Here is a 7031-nt window from a genome sequence, read left to right on the forward strand (position 1 = left end):
AGGTATTTTGGGTTGAAAATACCTTCTTCCTAAACAAAAATACTCTCCAAAATTCTTTCAAAGGCCTGCTTCCTTTTTTTGATTCACTATCCCTCTCCTTCGGTTCTGTTTGTTTGCATGTTTTTTTTATATTTATGTATTTACTTATATATTGTTTATTATTATATACTGGAAATCCAAAGTGGTCTCTCTTTCAATTTACCTTTATTTTGTGAGCCTTCTTGGTTTTTCTATTGGAATTGATTTGTGCATCTCTTTTTGCAGCCAAATGAGTCAGCAGAGATGGGATTTTGATGGATCTCATTGGACTTGGGTCAACATTGTTCTGAAAATAAAAGGAGCCAGTGCCGGCCTGCTTTAATGGTCCACTCCATCATCGTGAAAGCTGTGCTTCCAGGCTGCAGTCTCTGGGCATGACTTTATATCCTGAAAGGGTATTATTATGTAAATCCAGGATTGAGTAGAATCGCGTCTCTGCATTGTCTCTTTTCTCCCTGGTATCTCCTTTGCTGCCTTTTGTATGTATATTACAGGTTTAGTAGGGTCTTTTCCACTAATAATATAAAATAATAGAATGAAGGACATTCCTCTATTTTCATATCTAACATATTAGACCCTGATTCCCTTATTCTCTCTCTTATTTTCAAAATTGATCTGTTGAAGGTTTGACAAGTTTGTATGAAAGAGTTTTCATCACAGTGGCAAGGTTTTCTCCTATACTCTAAGTCATGGATAACAAAGGCTACCTGGAACCTCTCTCTTCAAATGAGTATTTATCTTAAACAGGAACCCCCTTTTCCTAAGAAAACAGAGTTTATGTCTAATGATAAGACACAATTATAGTCAGAGTGGCTGGTTATTTCTTTTAATCAGAGTTCCTTATCAACACTATGAGGGAGCATGTATCTTGACTGACATAATATTGTATGAAGATGCTTCCTGAAATAGAAAAACCTAAGAACTCACATTATGTTACTTTAGCAACAATGGCAAAATACAAATTTTAATTATAAAATTTGGTTAGTAGATCTATTTGTAACTTCTTTGCTTGGTATATCCCTAGGAAGTTTGTAAGCAAATGTGGTTTGGAAAGCAATCAGATTTGGACCTGCAATTGTCTCTAACTGCTGTAGACACCACTCTCTTACTAACTTGTTCATTGGTACCCAGTGAATGCTTTCTATAAAATGGAGTTGATCTCATCAGAAATAACAGGGTATAATCTCTCCGTGATTTTATCCGAAATGATCAAGGACTTCATGTTGGGTTCATCTATCTCTATAGTAACATCCTTTTATTTCATGTTGTAATGTGGTAGGATTACTACTCAACCCTTACTTGAAAGTCAAAGAGGTGATCCTTTTTTTTTTTCGAGTTACACTCACACTTTAATAGAAACAATCTGACAGCACAGCTTTTCACAAGTCCCTTACTCATGTGCTCAGTTATGATCCAAGAGTCACCAGACCCTAAAAACAGCAGAGACGCAGACTGTTTCAGGAGTCTGTGCTTCCACTACACACGCTGCGGCAGGTAGAATTTGCCCCAATATTGCCCTTCCTGTGTCAAGTCATACGGGCTCAGGAATTTCCGTATGCCAAGCTATGCGCTCAAAGGTCCAGGGATTTTGGTTGTTATGTTCTCTTTCTTTTTGATCTTGGCATCTCTTTTCTAGAGTCTCATGGCTCACAGCCTTTGCTGGAAAAGGCAGCTTGTGGGCGACCATATTCAGGAAACCCTGGACCGCTTTAAATTCACAGCGTCCACCCATCTCTACTATGAGGCAGCCAGTTTACACAGGGGTCACATAGTGATCAATGGCACCTTTGCCTCCACCCAGGCGCTGCCCGACACCTTTGCGAGTGATGGGCTTGAGAGGGGCTGGCACTCGCCATATGGCAAACATGTTCCTGGGATCCATAGAGCGGTTGATTGTCAGACGCATCATTTCAAAATGGCTCCAGTGGAGATAACCACCTCCCAATGCCAAAATTACAAAATTGCCTTCTGTAAATTCAGTGGCTTCCAGTTGAGGGTCCTCGTATGTCCTTCAAATTTTTAGGTTCTCTTCTTACTTTCGGTACAAGTGGCACCCTTTCAAAAAATTTAAGCTTGGACCTTTCAGGGATGGAGACATCTTCAAAAGTTGGCACCGGGAGGAGGGTCTTCAGACCAGCACTGGTGGGAAGGGCTGCCCAAGAATCTGAAAAGTGCACCCGCAGGAGGGGCGCGGGGGCATGCGCCAGCAGCCTCCACATGGCCATGCGCCAGCGGCCAGGTCAGGATTCCCTCGGCGACAGCAGCAGTTTCCCTCCGCCATACACAGCTCAGGCGGTCGGAAGCCCAAAGAGGTGATCCTTAATGCAGTATGCTTGGCAACAGTGCCCTCTGCCAATTGGAAATGACAGTATAGGTACCTATATGCCTCAACGCTTCATCTTATAAGACAGACTTCAGTAGTTGATGATCATCATCCCTGGTTGAAAGTAAGCCCCTGGAGACACTGTTGAGGTCAGAGGCTACTTTTTACACTTTTGTTCTTGCTGGAATGGTATTGATTAAATCTTGAATTAATATTTTTTTTCTGAGATTGATTAAACAGGTTGGCAGAGTTTGCTTACACACAGCAAGATGTTCCAAATTTTAAGACGGTGCAAACAAAACAAATATGTGCTTTGGGGAGATGAAGCTGCACAAATACCATGTAGTTTTGCTTATGTTATCAGCAAAGACACAGACTCTTTTGTCCTGGATTATGTTTTCAAAGACATTTGTATAATTTGCTTTAGAAATTAGGGTTTGTGTCTCACTCCAGAAAAAGCAGATTGCATATTGCTTGAAGCTGCAGATAATGTTTTTCTCCAGGGCAAAGGGCACTCAGTGTTTGCCGTTTAGTACAATAAAGATAATGTCTCTGTCTGGAGCTCATGGTTGACTTGCTTAATGTCCTTTATAAAATATTTGGCTTCCTGAAGCCTAGGATGCTGTTAAGTTGCAAGCCATGATGTATGGCGGAGTCATATGCCTTGCTCTGCTTCTCCTGTGAAACTGTGACTTAGGGATCCTGCCTAAGACATACAGCTATTATTATAGTCTCTGGTGCTGTGAAGAGATGATTCAACAAGACTTTATTTCTAATTATGTGGATATATGTAAGTGGCTATACATGAGGGCAAGTGCCTACTAAGCCTAGAAAAAGATTTGCTCTTCTGCAACTGGAGTTAGGGGTGGTTTTGAGTCACCTGACGTGAATTCTGGTAAGTGAACTTGAGTCCTTTGAAAGCAAAATATGGGCAGACAGTGGGGGACACACATCTTTTATCCTAGCACTGGGGAGGCAGAGGCAGGAGGATCTCTGAGTTTCAGGCCAGCCTGGTCTACATAATGAATTTCAGGACAGTCAGAGCTACACAGAGAAACCCTGTCTTGAAAAAAATGAAAAGAAAAAGAAGAGCACAGTACATATTTTAAGCAGCTGAGCCATGTCCTCAGGCCTAAGTGTTTTGTCTGTAACTCAACAATGATGCTACTTCTTCCAGACTTCTTGGAATCACAACATACAAACATGGCTGCTTTTAACTTGGGTAAGATCACAGTCTCTTCTCAGTTCTTGATACCTCCTGCTGGACAGTAAAGGGTTCTCTTCCTCCACAAATCTCACCAAGGACCTACTGGTATTGGTATTCCTTGTCAGTCAAGGCTTTCAGACTTGCTCAGTCTAGATATGATCTGAGAGAGTACCTCTCTCTGTACATATATACAGTCTAAAGCCAGGTCTCATCTTTCTAAAATAAATTGCTTAGTAACAATTGAACAGGTATTGGTTTGAAATATTCAATCCTTGTGTGCTTTTGCATATGTGCCATTGCTTATGATAAAAGTCACCATTAACTTGTACTTAATTTCAAATATCTAAGTGACAGGCAAGGCTTTAACAGATAAAATGTGGAAACAGACAAAAAGAACTTTGTCTCTCCTAAATCACCAGAGGGTAGTAAGTTCCCTTGGATTGGAGATAGCAGTGATTTCAAATTATGGGATAAAACATTATTGACAGGACATGTTTTCCTCTTGGCTAGCTACAATACCATATACAAATGTTCCAAAGTATATTTTTGGATTTTAAATGGGCCATATGCATGGACAACAAGAATTAGCACTTACTGCATTCATCCAAAATATAAGATTAGTTATAATCATCTTTTATATTCTTGGGGAAATCTTCCTTAGAGTGACAATATTTTAAAGTCTCTTCTCATTTTACTTATGAGTCTCTACACTCTTCTCGCTGAATGCCAATACCTTGTTTCATGTTTTATATTTTTTTCCAGGTAGGCCTTGGAATCAGTCATATTATGTACTGTGTAACAAACAGCCTCTATATCTCACAAACTTGAGAGGAATGCTGTCCGCGGAACATTTCCACTTGACAGTCTTGTACAGATGTTGCCAGATGTGTCCTCAGCTGAGACATAAAATGACCGAGCCTTTCATCTTGAACATGAGACACTCTTACTGCATCAGTCCTTAAATAAACTGTCTGGTTAGCTCCTTGCCATCCACACCTGCAAAAACCTGATCATGGTTGCACCCAACTTGAGGGGAAAGCAAATGAGGCTGTCACACTCCAGCAAGAGGCAGGAGAACTTGGTAAGGAGGATGGGTGACAATGATGACCCATGCTCATCTCGACCGGGACATGAGCTGAAGGTTTGGGGTTCACTTTACTTCCCTTCCATGTGTTCCTTCTGCATTTTTTAGGTCACCATTTTCATGAATAATAACAACGTTTGTCTTTCACTGAAGTGCTCCAAGGATGATGCCACTAATGCAACTTTTATGAGAAAATTTAAAGAATGTTAAAAAGGAAAAAGCCAGTTTTTTTTTTTAAAAAAAAAAAAAAAAACCAATGTTACATAGAAGACATAAGAAAAACAATGGAAAGAGGTGCTTTGGCAAGAAGAAAAAAAAAAGAGGAACTGAAAACAGGAGTAAAAATGAAGAAGGAACACCAGCAAAGGAGAAGATAGACAAAAGAAAACACCCTGAGTGCAAAGCTCACATCCACACACCTCAGAACTCTCTGGGAAGATGAGGGAAGGGACCTAAGAGTTATTATTTAAATTTTTAGAGATTGTGTCCTGGAACTGAAAGACCTCCTGAGATGGTCATTTGGGTCTTTTGCTGATTGGAAGATATATATATATATATATATATATATATATATATATATATATATATACACACACACACACACACACACACACACACACACACACACACACACACATATATATATATATATATATATATTCTCATATATATATGAGAATAATGGATGGAACAAATCTCCCAATCTCAAAGCCACTGATGAACACACACACACACACACTACAAAGTTTTCTCCTTTCCTCTAGGGCTCACTTTTCCATAGAAGAGAAAAAATAAGTGAGAACCAAATTGAAATCCAAATTTCCCCCAACTCAACAGGAAATGAAAAAAAGAGGAGAAAAAAAAGAAACAAGGTGTGAAACTTTAAATGTAAGGAGATAAAAATGATACTTCAAAATTCAGGGAGTTTTCTTGACAATCTCTTTAGGCTGTAAAGGTTTCTTCCATATCTTCATCATCAGAGGATGATGGTTTTCTATCTGTGTGACTGGTAAAGTGCAGTGAATAAGTGTTACACAGACATGTGCACAGGTCCAATTTAAATTCCTCCTGACAGAGGGGTCCTCCACCATGGAAATACAGCGAAACACTTAAATCCTCCCTCCCCCCCCCTCTCTCTTTCTCCCTCACTCCCTACCTTTATCCCCCCTCTCTCACACACACAGAGACAGAGATAATTAAAGAATAAGAATAATTAGGTTGTGCTTGACATTAATCTGTAAAAGCCACTTTTTCTGAAAGTGACATAGTTATGTTCTCTTTTCATTTCTTTATGACTAGCTATTGGCAATTGTGATTCAGGTAATCCTACTCTTACCTCTCTGGGAGGCTGCTCTGGTCTGGGTCCTGGCCTGGTATAGAATCTTCTAAACTACAAATTGTTTGGTGAACAAATTCTTCTCTTGTGTTCCTTGGTCATGGATGCTATGGGTGCAGGTATCCTCTCGAATGGAATGTGTGATGTTCACCCAATCACTTAAGATTTAGTTACATTTGTCAAGGAATTTAATGAAACTTTTATATCAAAATTTACATGAATAACTTAAAAGGACAGACACAATTAACTGTAAAGTCCAAATGTTGTCTGTCCATTTCATAGTGAGTCATTCAGAGGCTCTGCTGTTAGTTACTGAAAGACAGCAAATAGTAAAAGGTGAATGAAAACAGGAAACACCTATTATAATATTAAGTAAGTAAAAGTGACAGACTGAATTGCATACTACTGTTTGCTGTCCTGCTCTTTTGTCCTTAGACACAAATGATGCAAGATCTCCATGTTTCCCTGAACCTCCCTGATGGTGGGCTCAGTGGAGATTCACTGCCCAAGGAGAGAACCCACTAAGTACAAACTCAGCAGCAGAAGGAATTTCAAATTATCAGCCTTGCTCTCTGAGAAAGACAAGAGACTCTCCTTGCAGATAAATGAGTAGACTTTCCTCTCAACTTTGGGTAACATGCAGAAGACACTCTGAGGTCTAACTCCTGGCACCATGTCACCAGCTTGAGTGAAAAGTACAAAGTTTCTGGACTAGTAGGTGGTTGGGCATTTGGATCAGAAGAAAAGAACCATTATATATCACTACATACTCATTATATATCAATACATACCAAACCACTTCTGCAAAAAGAGCTTCTCTCTCATTTCTCAGCTTCTTCCTTCAAATGAGTTTGTCCTAACTCTCTCCTTTGTAATCCTAGCACTTTGGGCTGAGGCAGAATGAGAACCCTGAAAAAACCGGTATGTGACTCCAGGAAGCCTCAGAACGTCTGAAGCCCAACCTTGAATTCATATATAAAGGATCTGTAAAGTCCCATTTGCTTACCTCCAGGCTAGATAGGTGAGCATCAGAAGCAAACAA

The 7031-nt window shown here is 39.8% G+C and overlaps 1 pseudogene; it reads right to left on the reverse strand.

The window, feature by feature from the left end:
* Positions 1-1515: 1515 nt before the first annotated feature.
* Positions 1516-2270, reverse strand: LOC119814013 (annotated as a pseudogene).
* Between the last annotated feature and the right edge of the window lie 4761 nt (positions 2271-7031).

This window comes from Arvicola amphibius, chromosome 5 (genome assembly GCF_903992535.2).
Source record: "Arvicola amphibius chromosome 5, mArvAmp1.2, whole genome shotgun sequence".
Lineage (NCBI taxonomy): Eukaryota > Metazoa > Chordata > Mammalia > Rodentia > Cricetidae > Arvicola > Arvicola amphibius.